Genomic DNA, 16249 nt, shown 5'->3' with positions numbered 1-16249 from the left:
CTCCTAAAGAAGGTCCCACTGGGCCCTGCAGACTCCAGTGTAGGCCATTTGGTTAGCTCTGGGGTTTCTGGAAGGAAGGTATGCCAAATGCCTGTTACATGGCTGTCTTAGTCAGGGTTTCTATTCCTGCACAAACATCATGATCAAGAAGCAAGTTGGGGAGGAAAGGGTTTATTCAGCTTACACTTCCCACACTGCAGTTCATCACCAAAGGAAGTCAGGACTGGAACTCAAGCAGGTCAGGAAGCAGGAGCTGATGCAGAGGCTATGGAGGGATGTTCCTTACTGTCTTGCTTCCCCTGGCTTGCTCAGCCTGCTCTCTTATAGAACCTAAGAATTCCAGCCCAGAGATGGTACCACACACAAGGGGCCCTCCCTCCTTGATCACTAATTGAGAAAATGCCCCACAGCTGGATCTCATGGAGGCATTTCCCCAACTGAAGCTCCTTTATGATAACTCCAGCCTGTGTCAAGTTAACACACAAATACCAGCCAGTGCAGTGGCTTACTGCAGCACAGTTATGGTCTGCTTAAGAAACCAATCCAGGCCTCCACCACACCACAGCTCCTCAACCAGGAGAGCTCTGGAAGACAATTTCTTTTCTTCAAGAGCAAAATCCCTTCCTTTGGGATTTTGAAATCCCTTTGGAAAGATCTAAAGTATGTGTCGGGATCTCCTCTTCAGTGACTTTGGTCTAGACTAAGCCTGGCTGAGCTTGTGGTAGTACCCAAAGTATGGCTGAGAGCTGTAGGGACCCATGCACAGGCCACCCCTGGAGTGGGGACTTCTGGCTTGCTTGGAAAGCTGGTTATGTCAAATGATGTTTTGTTGGGACACATTAGTGAAAGGATATCATGCTAAAACAAAGCCATGAAGAAATGTTTTCCTGAAGCAGACACAGGTGAAAGGATGTTTTTGCTATAGCAGACACGGGAAAGGACACTTGATGAAGGTATAAATATGACCCCACAGACAGTGGGGGACAAGCCCTGAGCCTTGGTTTGGTTTGCTCAGCCTCACTATTCTTCCCTAAGGACACGCATATATCGGTTCACCTTACATAGAGTTGTAGAGCTCAGCTTGCGGTAACTCCGACATCGAGAGGGACTCACCAATGGATTGCCTGTGAGGTTCCTGTGGCAGCTTGCCAATTCTGAGAGGTTGGTTGGCAAGCCTTGCGGTTTCTCCAGGATTGAACTACAGCTTCTGGTTTGTACGTGGTGTCTGACTGTCTAGAGGTCTGGACTGCAGCTGTTAAGTCAGATTTGGTGTTTGCTATGGGACTGAACTGCTGACAAAGATTGAGCTCCCCCCAAAGAACTATTACTGAACAGGTCCAGTTCCTCCACCTCCTAAAAGCTTTTCTCTTCCACTACCTCTGGTGAGGGGTGGGCTAGAGGAGAGGTTGAATGTTTATTAAAAGAAAGGTCGCAAAAACATTCATGCCTAGAACCCCCTCCTGCCTACCTCTACCTTTGGCCTTGCTAAGTTGGGGAGGGCTCAAGTCTAGTTCTGAACTTCAGGGATCGGAAAGCGAGGTGCTGTGGCTTGTGGGCAGGGCCTCTGGCAGTCAAACCCTCTCCATTTGTTTGCTAAATTGACCATGACTTGGATGAACAGAATTGGTCAGGAAAACCTGATTTGAATGAGGGCTGGAGAAGAGAACCCCTACCTGTGGTTTGACTCACACCTGTCTGTCTCCTGATGGACTCCTGCGATGTTCACGCCATGGGATGGGGTTGATTTTACCCGAGACTCTGATTCTCCCTGGGAAAGGGAAAACTCTTCGTGTTTAGGCAAGAAATAAGCAAGGAATTCAGACAGTGGCGCGTGCGCGCGCGCGCACACACACATACACACGTAAAATAAAATTAAGATTTATCTGCGAAGAAATGAGAGGTGCCGCCATTGAGAGAACCACAGACACAACAGACAGAACACAGACAAAGAGGGGTGGGGGACAAGGGACAGATGGGACAAGATGGATGTTAATAACAGAAAGGAGGGTTGCATGCAACCAGGACAGTGGTCTCATCATCGGAGGCATCCACGTGGGCATAGTGCTGGGACCCAGACCAGGGACACACCCAAATGGACCTGGCCTCCAGGTTCTCCCAGCATCCCTCAGTCCATACCTGAAGTTTCCACTCAGGGACTGATCTTCCTCTTCATCTCCTCCAGAAGCTCTTCACTATACAATCCAGACCTCTCTCTCTCTCTCTCTCTCTCTCTCTCTCTCTCTCTCTCTCTCTCTCTCTCTCCCCCCACCCCTTTCTGTCTCCCCAGCCATACAGCAACTTCCCTAACCTCCTCTGAGATCAGTGAACCCACCCCAGAACTGCACCCCAAAAAAGCCCTGCCTTTATATACTTTATAGTGGTTTATTTTGTCCACGGAGATAACCCTGTCACAGAGAGCCAGACCTTAGTGGGTGGGTGGGGGAGAGAGCTAGGCAGACCAGGGCGGCAAGAGCAGAAGAGTCTTATGAAAGCTAGATGGGATTATGATGTAGACCTGGGGATCTGAAGACATTGGTGAGAACGCCCCAGAGCCAGCCCCAGAGGATGCTGCTAACAGGGCAGACACATAGAGGAAGGCTGCAGGTAACAGGTGGGGAAGCGTCAGATCGCGACCAGCCTCGGTGCTGGAACTGTCTCCTTCTCTATTTCCGAGCAGGGTAAAGTTGCAAACTTAGACCTGTGGACAGCAGGTGGGCCTGCTGGCAGGGCAGCAGGAATGGCTGTCAGTGAGGATTTGCTGGATTTGCAAGGCAGATGGTTAATTCTGCAGCTGCCTTCATTCCTGTCTTTCTTCTGCACACTCCAGGGGCCACATTGTGAGCTCCTGGGCTGGGCGCTTCAGGAACTTGTTTCCAAAGTGCGCTGAGACCTGGGTGAAGACCGCCTGCTTTCTCGCTCCATAAGTGACCCTGCCAGCTGGTTCTGCCTATTGCTCCCCTGACAGAGAAAGCACATGAGACAGAGACACCCTCCCAGCTTCAGTAAGGACAGCCTGCCTCACAGGATCCAGAGGTATGTGCCCTCCTGTCCTCCACCCTGCCTTGTGCCTGTTCAACAAAAGTCTGCAAATGCAAAACAGAGGATGTAGACCAAGAAGATGAAGCCAGAACGGAACTGCAGGTCTAAGGTTGCAAACGGACACCATGCTCTTCACAAGGTCAGCACCTGTGTGGGTTTGAGCTTGAGTCCCCAGCGGAGGTCTCAGCACAAGAAATAATTGTGAGTGAGCCACGGTGGTCTATGCTTGTCGTCACAGCCCAGGGGAGTCTGAGGCAGGAGGATCAGGAGTTCAAGGGCAGCCTGGCATACTTAATAAGTCAGAGGCCAGCATGAGCTGCATGGCGAGACCTTGTCTCTGATGTAAAAGAATGAAAGCTTTTAGTAAGAGTATAAAGGTCGGGCAGCGCAAATGAGGGAGTTGACTTTATAGCCTTGTGAAGCTCCGTGTCAAAATAAGTCATATTTCAATGCGTGTGATATTTGAAGAAAAAACCAAAGTTGCTGTTGACATCACAGTATCCATGTTTGTTTGTTTGTTTGTTTGTTTGTTTTACATTTTGAGGCAGGGTCTTCTTGTCTAGCCCTGCAAGGCCAGGAACCCTGTAGACCAGGCTAGACTTCAGTTGGCCGTGATCTTCCTGACTCAGCCTCATGAGTATTCACAGGTGTGTGCTGTGTCCCAGGTACAATATCCAAAGTTTACATGAAGAGGGATTAACACCCTCTGGTGGGCCATGCTAGAACCTGGAAGGAAAGGGGGATCCGGATCCGAGTCCATAATTCTGACCCTCTCCCACCCCAATGTTTAAAGCCTGTGGAGTCCTCCCCCTGCTGGAGAGAGGGACATCTATCTGAGAGAAGAAATAAAGCATTGTCCCTTCATGCTGCAGGTGCAGGCGGGGGTGGGGGGGTGGATGGGGTGGGGGGTGGATGGGGTGGGGGTGGATGGGGTGGTGGGGTGGATGGGGTGGGGGCGTGGATGGGGTGAGGGGTGGATGGGGTGGGGGGTGGATGGGGTGGGGGGTGGATGGGGGGGGAACCTTACTCAGAAAACACAGAGCAAGGATGGATGCAGTTGGGGATGTACAGAACATTGAGAGCTTGCAAATTTTGGGGACCTAGAAGGTTCTAAGCTCAGCTATGAAATGACCATTAGCTGTAGTGTCTGAGCTCTGTCCTAATCTAGGGACAGTCCTTGTTTCTGCCTGGAGACTCAGCTGAAGGTGGACATAGAGTCAGGCTAAGGTGACTGAACGGCCTCCTTCCCTCTACTGCTCCCAGCTGTCTGAGCTATGTGGTTACAGGTGGCGGAGAAGGGACTCCGGGGACTGCTCTGTTCCATTGAGAAGACTGAGCAAGTGTCATCTATGACCTCTCAGGAAGCGGCCGTCAAATGGCCTCCATCTCCCCCAGAGTCTCTTGCAACCTGGATTTAAGGTATGGATGTGGTGGTCTGCATTAGTGTATTAGTGTGGACAGACACACACACACATGTATACATATACATAAACACATACATGAAAGGGATTTATTAGAATGGCTTAAGGGTTCAGCTAGTCCATCAATGACTGTCTACCCAAGGAAGGCCCAAGAATCCAGTAGTTGTTCACTGGACGAGGCTGGATGTCTCTGCTGGTCTTCAGTAAGCACTGGAATACCCAAAGAGCAGGCTCCAGTGCCAGCAGAGGGATAGACTTGCCAGAAAGAGCAAAAGCAAGCAGGCAGAGAGAGCAAGCTTCCTTCGTCCCTGTCCTTGAGACAGGCTGCCAGCCAAGGTGCGTCCCAGATTAAAAGTGGATCTTCCTATCTCAAAAGATCTGGATTAAAAGTGCATCTTCCCAGCTGGGCAATGGTGGTACACGCCTTTAATCCCAGCACTTGGGAGGCAGAGGCAGGTGGATTTCTGAGTTCCAGGCCAGCCTGGTCTACAGAGTGAGTTCCAGGACAGCCAGGGCTACACAGAGAAACCCTGTCTCAAAAAACAAAACAAAACAAAACAAAACAAACAAACAAACAAACAAAAAACCAAAACAAAAAACCCAAAAAACCAAAAAACCAAAACCAAAAAAAACCCAAAAACAAAAACAAACCCCCCCAAAACCCAAATCCAAAAAACAAAAAACAAAAACAAAAACAAAAAGTGTGTCTTCCCACTTCAAATGATTTTAATTAAGAAAAAAAAAAAAACCTCTCAAGGTTGTACCCAGTCTGTTGGGATTTAGTTAATTCCAGCTGTAGTCATTTGACAACCAAGAAAGGTGACCACACCAGTGTACAGTGATAAGGAATGATCAGCATGGGCAGTGGTGGCGCATGCCTGTAATCCCAGCACTCTGGGAGGCAGAGGCAGGCGGATTTCTGAGTTCGAGGCCAGCCTGGTCTACAGAGTGAGTTCCAGAACAGCCAGGGCTACACAGAGAAGCCCTGTCTCGAAAAACAAACAAACAAACAAACAAACAAACAAACAAAAAGGAATGATCGGCAGCTGCAAAGAGGGAGGAGAAGGTTCTCACCCAGTAGGATAGCATGTGTATCCAGAGTACCCAGGCCTCTGTGGTGACCCCACCTCCATTTTGCATATTGCTCAGTCACCTTGAAGGACCTCACGGTTCCTGCTTCTGCTCTGTTCTCTTTACAGGTCAGCCCTGTCTACCAGCTGAGGCTGAGAACCCATTATTGTTGATGGGGAACTAATCGCAGTCGCAGTAAGATTAATGACCCCCCCTCCAGCTTCTCTGCACCTCTAGGTTTATGGACTTTGGGGCCGCCTCCTCTGCTCTTGCCTGGCTAACAGAACCTTCCTCCGCACTAGCTGAGCTTCATGGGTGGCAGAGCTGCTTTTATAACTTCTTTTGTCTCTACCACCCGATCTCCCCGCCCTCTGCTTTCTATGGAGCCCTGTGCTCCCCTGCTCCCCAAGGCTCATTGTCCTGGTGGGTTTTTGTTTATTGATGAGAACATTCTGTTAAAATCAAAGCCATCTGTAGATAAAGCAGCCGTGCCTGCCTTTCACCAGGCTTTCCCTCTTTAGTCTTTAAAAGACAGGCAGAGCAACAGACCCAAATGACTTTTGGTTACAGTGTTTCCTTACAGCTATAGAAACCTTCATTCAGACAGAGGTCCTCTCTGTCTCAGCTGTCAACTCTCAGCTCACCATAGAAGCACTGGCAATGAGGTAAGGGATTCGAGGCAGGAGCCTGGAGGCAGGAACTGAAGCAGAGGCTAAGAAGTAACGCTGCTTCTCGTGGCTTGCCCAACCTGCTTTCTTAAAGAATCCAGGACCATCAGCCCAGATGGGTACCATCTACAGTGGGCTGGGCCCTGCCACTCAAGAAAATGCTCAACAGATTTGCCTGTAAGGTTTTGTTTGTTTGTTTGTTTGTTTGTTTGTTTGTTTTGGTTTTTTCGAGACAGCTTTTCTCTGTGTAGCCCTGGCTGTCCTGGAACTCACTCTGTAGACCAGGCTGGCCTCGAACTCAGAAATCCACCTGCCTCTGCCTCCCAAGTGCTGGGATTACAGGTGTGCCCAGCCCCCTGTAAACCATTTTTATGGATACATTTCTCAATTGGGAATACTTGTTCCAGAGACAATGTGGGGTATCCACCAGAGAAAACCCACTCAGGAATGGGTTTAAGGCCAGGTTCTCAACCTGTGGGTATTGGCCCCTTTCACAGAGGTGGTGGTGTATCTAATATCCCGCATAGCAGATGTTTACATTATGATTCATAACGGTAGCAAAATCATATTTATGAAGTAGCAACAAAAATAATTTCATGGTTGGGGGGGTCACCACAGCACGAGGAACTGTATTAAAGGGTCCACCATTAGGAAGACTGAGAACCACTGCAATAGAAAGTTACTAGCTAGCCAGGGGCTACACTGGGTGTTTGAGCCAGTGTAGCCCTGAGCCTTTATCTGGGTAAACTTTTGTTGTTGCTGTTGTTTTGTTTTGTTTTTGTTTTTTTCAAGACAGGGTTTCTCTGGCTGTCCTGGAACTAACTCACTCTGGAGACCAGGCTGGGCTCGAACTCAGAAATCTACCTGCCTCTGCTTCCCAAGTGTTGGGACTAAAGGTGTGCACCACTACTGCCTGGCTCAGGGTTAACTTTTAAGCACAAAACCACATTCTGCATGACATACTTCTTCAGTTAACAAGAATAGTTAGCTAGCAGTGGAACCACAGAAGCTAAAGAAGCAAGGTTAGTAAACGTAGAGACTTTCCCAGAACTATAGACAGGCCTACAGGAACTACATTAAGTCTTTGTTTTTATTTTGGCAGGTGCTGTTTACTGCTGAGTTTTACCAGCCTGAAGGGGTCCTTCCATGATGGAGTCAGTTGTGCTAAGGTCTGGGAGGCCTGTTACGAAAAGACTATAGCTTGTGTCAAGTTGACTTAAACAATTGATAATCTTCCAATGACCTTCCAGGGAGGCTTCTAAACACTCCTTACCCCTGTAAGGGAGCTCTCAGAGAGGGTCATCATCCAATGTAGGTCACACAGCAAGCAGCCAAGCCTAGTACAGAGCTCTGAAGACCTTGCTAGGGGACTGTGGTGGCCACTGTTCATGGTCAACTTCACTGGACTTAGACACATCCTGGAAACACAGCTCTGGCTGTCTCCTAGCCTGTTTCTAGGGAGGTTTAACTATCACTGCTCAGCCTGTTGGGGAAGATAAGATGTGGAGAGGTTAACTAGGAAGGGAAGACCCAGGCTGACTATGGTACTGGGGGCTCACACTGAATAAACTGATCTGATTCCCAGCATTCATCTCTCTCTGCATTCTGCCTGCAGCTGCACCATGACCTCAATGCTCCTGCCTCATGTCCTCCCCACCAAGGTAGACCGTGCCCTCCAACTCTGAGGCATATTAGCTGTACACATGCCCCACATGTGAGGCTGGGAGCTGGCAATGTGGCCACCTCAAGAACCAATGAATCAAGACACGATGGAAGGCAGGCTTGTCAGGGTGACTGCCCAGGGTGACAGTCACCAGCCATCCTCTGACAGTGCATTTCTGCGGACAGCGTAGCGCACAGGACTTGCCTAAAATTCACCATTCTCTGGCCTTGTTAGCCTCAGCGTCTCATCCACTGGGCTATCCGTACACGCCTATCATCCCCTAGCAGCCCATTGACTGGGCTAGCCATACGTGACTGTCATCCTAGCACTTGGGAGGTAGGGAAAGGGGATCAGAGGGGAGGAGCCATCCTCAACCACACAGTGAGTTAAGCCAGCCTGAGCTATGTGAGGCATGGTCTCAGAAGTAAGACAACCGACCAGGGATGGGTATAGGCACTTGCCACTAAGCATGATGACCTGAATTTGATCTCTGGGATCCACGTGATAGGAGGAGAAAATGGGCTACTTTAAGCTGTTCTTACACATGTATACCGGTGCACACACATGTATACCCATGTACATATGTATGCTTGAGCACACACATGTATACCCATGCACACATGTATACCCACATACACACATGTATACATGTGCACACACATGTAGACCCATATACACACACATGTATACCTGTGCATACACATATATACCCATACACACACACACACACACACAAACCAAAGTATAATGAAGCAACAAAGACCTGGTTTTCCTTCTGATATGCAGGAAAGACCACAGCACTTCACCCTCTGAGTTGTATGCTGCTGTGCTTTTCTGGACCAGTGACACATGACTGGGCGTGTGGCTGTGCCTGACTCACTACAACGCCCTTCCTCTTCCGTCAGCACACACCACAAGGAAGTTGACGTCCCTGTGACACTGAGATCCCTTTCCTGTTTTCATAGGAGTGTAGCTCAGTACATCCTGAGTGACGCACACACCGATGTATCACACGCTACAGTCCCCGGTCCCTTTCACCATCCCTTCAGCTTTGCTCTGGGGCCCATCTGCCCAGCTGTGGCCATGTGAGTTCGCCACGTGAAGCTCACCAAACTGAGGTTCCCGGGCAAGTGACAAAGGCTCTCCCAGGAAGCAAACATCAAACTGAAAGCTAGCATACACAGCGGAGGGCAGTGTGCCAGAGAAGGAGTGGAGGGAGACAGCTGGAGGGCAGCCCTCAGAACACGGGTGGGATGCGCACAGCTGGAAGGAGAAGAAAGGCAGGACAGCTGGGAGGGCAGCGACAGCCTCAGGACTGGCAGCGGGCATGGCGCTTTGGGCGTTACTGAGATAGCCAGGCTCCCACAGAGCTTGTGGGTGTCCATGGTGATGAGGGAATATGTGGGGACTGAGGAGGAGCACGGCAGGGAGGGGTGGCACCACGAAGCCTTGACACACAAGAATGTGGAACTGCCTCATGTCTGAGAAGTAGAATAGACTCAAACTTCCCAGTAGGAAACAGAAAAACAGGAAGTCCGCAGTAGACGTTAAGATGCAGGCACCTTGACCACAAGCCCTTCCAACAGGAGGTGGGTGTCTGTGTCCCTTGCCTGTAACCTGGCCTTGTGATTTGCTGTGGACAACAGGATTCAGAGGAAGTGATGCTGGTCTCAGGGTCTAGCCTCAGACTCCCCTCCACAGTGCTTGGTCCTATTCTACTCCACCTTTATCCAGATAGCACTCTTGGTCCTGTGCTGAGAGACTGGAGACGGTGAGGTGGCAGACATGCCTGGCATGCCTCGTATGACCCATGCTACAGGCCTGGGAGCCCTCGGATTCTCCCGAGGACGCCCTTCGTGTGTTCAAGGCCAGTGACTCCAGCTTGGGGTCACCTGCAATCCCAGTACTTGAAAGGTAGAAGCATGAGCATCAGGGGTCAGGTGCTTTCCCACGAGGCAGAGAAAGAGTGGCATGTGTCAGAGGCAGTCGACTGGGCTGTCAGTCATGGACTCTTCAGTTCTGCTGTGTGTACCTGGGTGTGGTGTCACACACCTTTAATACGCACACTTGGGAGGCAGAGGGAGGTGGATCTCTGAGCACGAGACCAGACTTGTCCACAGAGTGAGTTTGAGGACAGCCAGAGGTACCTGGTGAGACCCTCTATGGGGGTGGGAGTAGGGGGAGGGATACTGTGTGGTTTAGAAACAATAATGGGCAAGTGTAGTGAGAATTCTGGTTTCTTTGGAAACCACAGAAATAGTGTAGGAATATGTTTTCCTGTTACTCCCGGGTGTGGGGTAAGGAGCTGCTTCAGGCTGCCCACAGCGGCTGACTGGGATTCACCCCTGGCTTTAGCAGGGGCATGCATTGGCCAGCGGCAGACAGTTTCTGCAAGTGCGTGGCCTTTGGAATTCTGGGGACTTTTGAGAGAGTATATAAATACTAGGGCCTAGGAGGTGGGGCTATTGTTGCTTGACTGCCATTGGCTGATTGTTACTGCAAGTGCGTGGCCTTTGGAATTCTGGGGACTTTTGAGAGAGTATATAAATGCTAGGGCCTGAGGAGGTGGGGCCATTGTTGCTTGACTGCCATTGGCCGATTGTTACATAGTCATGTGCAGAGAAGAAAGAAGAAGAAATTAGGTATCCTGCTGGAGAAGATCAAATTTACCCCAAGGAACTCAATGCCCCTAATCAGCAGGACATGGTCTAAGAATATCCTCTCTCCTTTTTTTTCCCTCTCCTATCTAGTGTTAGGGGGTTGAAAGAGTGGGAAAAGGGGTAGAGAAGAACCCACAAAATAGTTAAAGGTCCACCTGCAGGCAGGTCTATCTGCAGTTGAGACTCCTCACTGAGACTCCACAGCAGAGATGGCTTTGATTTAGCAACAGTAGCAAACACATTTCACAATTACACAATGTACCTTGCTTAATGTTCTTAGGCCTATCTGGCTTTTTCCTGCTTGTCAAGGAGAGACGCAAATTTAGGCTTTTCGTCACAGGTGTCCTAGTAGCCTCCAGAAGAGTCTGTTTCTAAGTCATACTCAGCAGGTTGAGTACCTTCCTCCTGGACTTCCAGCCTCAGTGTAAGATAGGAGAACCCTGTATGAGTCTCTTCCATGGCTATCATGAGGAACTTAAAGATGGACTCTTTAGAAGAAAGAGTTCTGGAGTGCAAGACATTAATAACTCTGTGCTGGTGCAGGCCACTCCCCCTGGAAGGTGGAGGCAGGAGGATCACAAGATCAATATTATGGATAGGATCATGGGGGAGCACATATGACAATAGGATGCCTGTGAGTGGGGAGGGTCCTGGCTCACTCTGTCACCCCTGTGAGAACAGAGAGTCCCCGAGGAATACTATATTCCCCTCTGAGGATAGCACCCCAGTGACACAATGACCTTTCATTTGTGTGTGTGGAGTGGGGTGGGGGAAGGGTGGTGGTTAGGGTGCACATACTACAGTGTGTATGTGGAGGTCAGAGGATAATCTTTGGGAGGTGCTTCTCTCCTTCTACAATGTGGGTCCCAGGGTTCAAACTCAGGTCATAGTGGCAAACATCTTTACCTGCTGAGCCATCTCAAAGGTCTGAGGCCTTGTCTCTTAAAGGACCAACCAACACAGCACAGCATCAGTACACTGGAGACTTAGCACCCAACACACAAACCCCAGGGACATATTCTGATCATACCCAAGTGCAGCAAGCCCCCATGGACAAAGGTCAGAAATCTTCCCCAAACGGGTCCACATTGCCTTCTTCTCTTCAGTGAAAGGTCCAGGGATAGACAAGAAATATGAGCTATCCAGATGCAGTCTGGAGTCTCAGCCAGGTGGACATACACAGAGAGGCTTTTGTGGACCACGTGAGCTGCCCGGGCAACAGTTCCTGTGTGACAGGGCTGTAAGTCTCATGTTCTCTGTCTCAATCATTCATATTCTTGATTTCTCACTGAGGATGAATCTGGTCTCTCCTTCTAGGTGTGGGGAATATCATGGATTTCTCTGGAGCACATGTGGATTTCTCTCTCTTGCCCCCTCAGACATCTGACTTACTGTAACAGGCCTTATCTATGAGTTTTCCTGGCAAATCTCTAAGCATGTGGCTGATCTCAGGGACTGAAACAACATGTTCTAAGAAGAATCTACATAGACTCGGAAAGATGACAAGGCCTGGATAATGTGGCAGCAAGGACCGGAAGGACACAAGGGACAAATATCCTGCTGAGGGGATCCCAAGCGCTCACAGAGGGGGCACCCAATCCTAGGCCTTAGACTATCCAGGCAGTTCTGGAGGAAGAAGCCCAAGACTAAGGTATTAGCCACCAGTGGCTGGTGAGAGTTCCTCCTGCAGCCGAGCTCGCATGGCAGCAGGAGAAAGGTGCAGAAAGTCCAGACATCGTGACCTCAGTGTGGGAGAGGTGGGAGCACCAAAGGCAGCAAGATGTCCTCCTCACCCTGCGTCCTAATGGCTCTCTTGAGTCCTCCCCTGAGAGGCCTGGAGTCTGAGGCCTAATCATCCCTCCCTGAGAACAGCTCCTTACACCACCACCTTGGGGTTGAGTTTAACATAAGAATCTTGAAGTAACACAGACACCAAATCAGCACCTACTACGCTGCTGAGGGCTTTAGACTTGCAGGGTCTGAGTTCTCAGTGCTGCAGAGGCCCAAAAATGCTGTCGGTCTGGCTACCTCCTTCTGGACTTTGGTAGACCAGTGTGAGGCAGGAATGGGTCTAAGTCGAATAAGGGATGGAGTGTCCCAGCCAGGCGCATTCCTCCATCATGTCCCGTGAGTCCCTGTGGCAACAGCAAATGTGCCTCACCTCTTCTGCACAAGACTCCTGATGCCACAGAAGGTGCAACTGTGGGAACCATTTAAGCAGGCAGCGCAGGCAGCGCAGGCAGCCACCGCACTCTCCCTACTTAAGGATGCAATGAAGACCAGAGCGCCCACAGGGAATGTGTGCATTCTGCAGGAACTGAGGTAGTGTGTAAGTCTGGCAGTGCACCAGAAAGACAGTGAAACCTGGCTTTGCCACACTGCGGTCATCCCACGATTCAGCGTTAGATGCTCAGACCTCACTTGTTATATAAAATGCGCCCGGGGACACCTGGAAGAGAGCCAGCTGCCGTCCTTCAACGAGAACCTTCAGACACAAATCCAGCTACAGGCTGGGTAGGAGGAGAAGGAGGTGAGGAAAACAGCCGAACAAAGAAATCCGTGACACAGAGGTCCAAAGCCAGGGGCCACCAGATCACTGAATGTTACGGAGTAAATCATAAATCATGTGCAGAATGCAGGTTTAACGCACCTCACCCAAGTGTGCTCCCGCCCAGGGGTCCTCGCATGAGGAACTGTGCCTTAAGGTAGCGTGCACACCCATAGGAAGCCTGGCTAGGACCGTGCTCCTGAGCCAAGCAGCCACATCTCAGGCAATCTACCGCTGGCCCTGACCACACAAAGGCGGCCAGCTGTTCATAGACAAGTGTGAGCTGGAGCCAGGATGACGACAACCATCCCATTTGTTTCCTTGCTGTCCCTTTCTGTCCCCAGACATCTTCCTACTCTGAGCACTTCGGGGTTCTGGAACTCCTGTCTATAACAGATTTGCAAATAAAAGGTAAATAAGACTTTCAGCTTTGCTGCCATTTTGGGGCCATTCAGCAGGTCCCCAGTCCCCCAGCGACCACCAGATAGTCTCCCTGTGTCCAAGGACCCTGAGCTCAGGCAGCAGCACCCCTCCCCACATCTATGCCAGGGTCTCAGTGAGGAGGGAGTTCCCTATTCCTGCTCCAGCGAGGGATCAACAATTCATTAAGTTCTTCTCAGAAAGAGGCCACAGAAGGCAGCCACAAGACTGCCTTCCAGGGCACAGGGGGCTGAAAGGGCTCCTTGATCCAAGAATAAGAGGCAATGAGCCCCCATGTCTGTGTTGGCGCCCAACACTGGGAGACCAGAAGAGGAGGACACGTCAAACTCTCTAGTGTGCCACAACCCGATGCCACCAGAGTGATAGCTACCACCTCCCCACTATGTCCCTTTCCATAGCCCTAACAGCCAGCCTGAGGACGCCGCTGGTTAGGAGGGGACAGACAACCACTGAGCAGCAGAACTCCTGGCCAGCCAGAGCCTAAAACTTAAACAGGGGCTGATGTTTATCTGAGAGCAACAAAGTTAAACCAGTTAGTTGGTTATAAGTGGGGGGAGGGGAGGAAACATCTGACAGACTTGTTTACAGGTGAAGTTAAATTTGGTTTTCTTGTTGCTAAGCAGGAGAGAGGCACTGTCAAAGGAGCTGAGGAGGCATAAAAATAGAACTCTGCATTTGCACGCAGCTGACTGGGAAAGGTGGATTCACACCCACCTAAGTCAGAGAGATGCAGCACACAAGCTAAACTTGTGCTAGAGCTGAACCTTAACCAACCATGCCCCAGGGAAGCCAGGGCTGCAGTGAAAGAGGCAGCAACCACGGACCACACCTCCTGACCCCAAGGACAACGCAAGCTACTACATCTAAAACAAACAACTCAGCCATTTGAAAGATCAAGGGGGCTGAAGAGATGGCTCAGAAGTTAAGAGCATACACTGTCCCTTACAGAGGACCCAAGTTTGGTTTCTAGAACCCCAACTGGGCACCTCACAACTGCCTGTAACTCAGTTCTGGGAAATCTAGTGCCCCCTTTTGGTCTCTGTGGGCACTGCACTCACATGGTGCACATTCACACGTACACAATTAAAAATAAATAAAGCTTAAAAGGAAATACAAGATTAGTAAGCTGGGCATAGTGATGCATGTCTGTAAACCCAGGACTCAGGTGATAGAGGCAGGGGGGATCCTAACTTTTAGGCCAGCCTGGGGTAAGACCTGGCCTCAAAAAAGACAAGAGAACAAACAATAATCAACAAAGCAAATGGCTAAAAATATAAGATAAAATTTCTAAAAATACTAATTAGGATCGAGAATATAAATTTGATTATAAATATGCAGATTATAAAGTACAGATCTGTATAGACTTTTCTCTGTGATAACTGCTTTTTTTAAAAAAAAAAGATTTATTTATTTATTATATGTAAGTACACTGTAGCTGTCGACACACATCTGAGGGTGAGATGGGCAGAGGTATGCCAAATGTGCCTTGCACTGTAGTCTGTTGAGAACACCACGAACAGTCCTTTGCTCCAGGTCACACTGGGTCCATCTAATGCTATCTAAAGGGGAGAGACAGACAGGCACACATGGAGCCCCAAGGATAGTCATCAGGGGCTTTAACTACAGCTGCTACAGACAGGTGCTGGCTGAGAATAAGCAGGTGCTTAGGACCCCTCCATCCACGGACATGCAGGGAAGGGAAGGGCTGTGAGGGTGAACAGGAAGCTGTCCACTTTCCCGCCACTTGAAGTTCTTCTCAGTTCTCTCACACCCAGGAACTTTAAAAGATCCTTCTCTCGGTAGGGTGGTGGGGTGTGTGCTGTGTGCAAGTGTAGGTGTGCATGTACTATGGCACTTGTGTAAAGGTCAGAGGGCAGCAGTCTTCCATCTCCTTGGAGACAGCATGTTTTCTTATTTGCTATGCTGTGCTTCAGCTGACTTATAAGCTTCCACACCTTCTGTCTCTGCCTCTTGCAGATGTGCAGTACCATGTCTGGCTTTACGTGGGTTCTGGGGAACTGAACTCAGGTCCTCATGCCTGTGATGCAAGCCCTTTTTCCATGGAGCCTCCCCAGTCTCACCTCTGTGTACTTTAGCCAGCTTGATTTTTGGAGCCATAGCAAAGGCTCAACTGTCCATCACAGTCAAGCGCCCCTGTCTATGCTCAATGCAAAAAAGCACAACCAGGTAAGATGTGGAGTGGGAGCCCATCTGTGAAGTTTCTGTCTTTGTGACCCTGCAGACCTAGCTTCCTTTTCTCACTATCCCAGGGCCTGTGACTGCTGCCTGAGAACCCATCCAGCTGTGGCTGGTCTGGTCCCCCCTCTGAGCTGTTCAGTCTTTCTAGACTTGGGTCCTGGAATCTCTCAATCTACTGTCATGACTTTCTACGCAGGCTAGGTGGGCCCATTGAGTGTGTTTGTCTCAGCCCACCTCTCACATTGTTATGGTCTAACTTGGTATCTCTATAAAATTTGTTGGAACTTAATCCCTTAGGGTGAGAGTGTGAAGAGCTGGGCTCTTTTTGAGGTGAGTAGGTTGGGGGTTGGGGAGAGACTCTTTCAAATGAGATTCAGAAGGTGTTGAGGAGCCGCTGACCTTCCAGCACAGAAGCCACAGCAAAGTGTCATCTAAGTCATGGGGACTGAGTCCTCAGCAACCCCAGTGCTGGCCTTGATCTTGGTGCCCTGGACTCTAGAATTGTGAGGAATACATTTCTGTCATCTATAGATCATCCA

General features: G+C 49.8%; 1 long non-coding RNA gene across 1 annotated transcript; it reads right to left on the bottom strand.

The window, feature by feature from the left end:
* Nucleotides 1-8697, bottom strand: LOC127695282 (uncharacterized). Its single transcript, XR_007979933.1, has 3 exons — nt 8626-8697; nt 1674-1768; nt 1-253 (listed from the first exon to the last, which is right to left on the bottom strand). It is a non-coding gene; the product is annotated as an uncharacterized LOC127695282 (long non-coding RNA).
* Between the last annotated feature and the right edge of the window lie 7552 nt (nt 8698-16249).

Source organism: Apodemus sylvaticus, chromosome 10 (assembly GCF_947179515.1).
Source record: "Apodemus sylvaticus chromosome 10, mApoSyl1.1, whole genome shotgun sequence".
Classification (NCBI taxonomy): domain Eukaryota; kingdom Metazoa; phylum Chordata; class Mammalia; order Rodentia; family Muridae; genus Apodemus; species Apodemus sylvaticus.
Note: the sequence above shows the minus strand (reverse complement) of the source record. Positions and strands in the feature narration are given on the sequence as shown.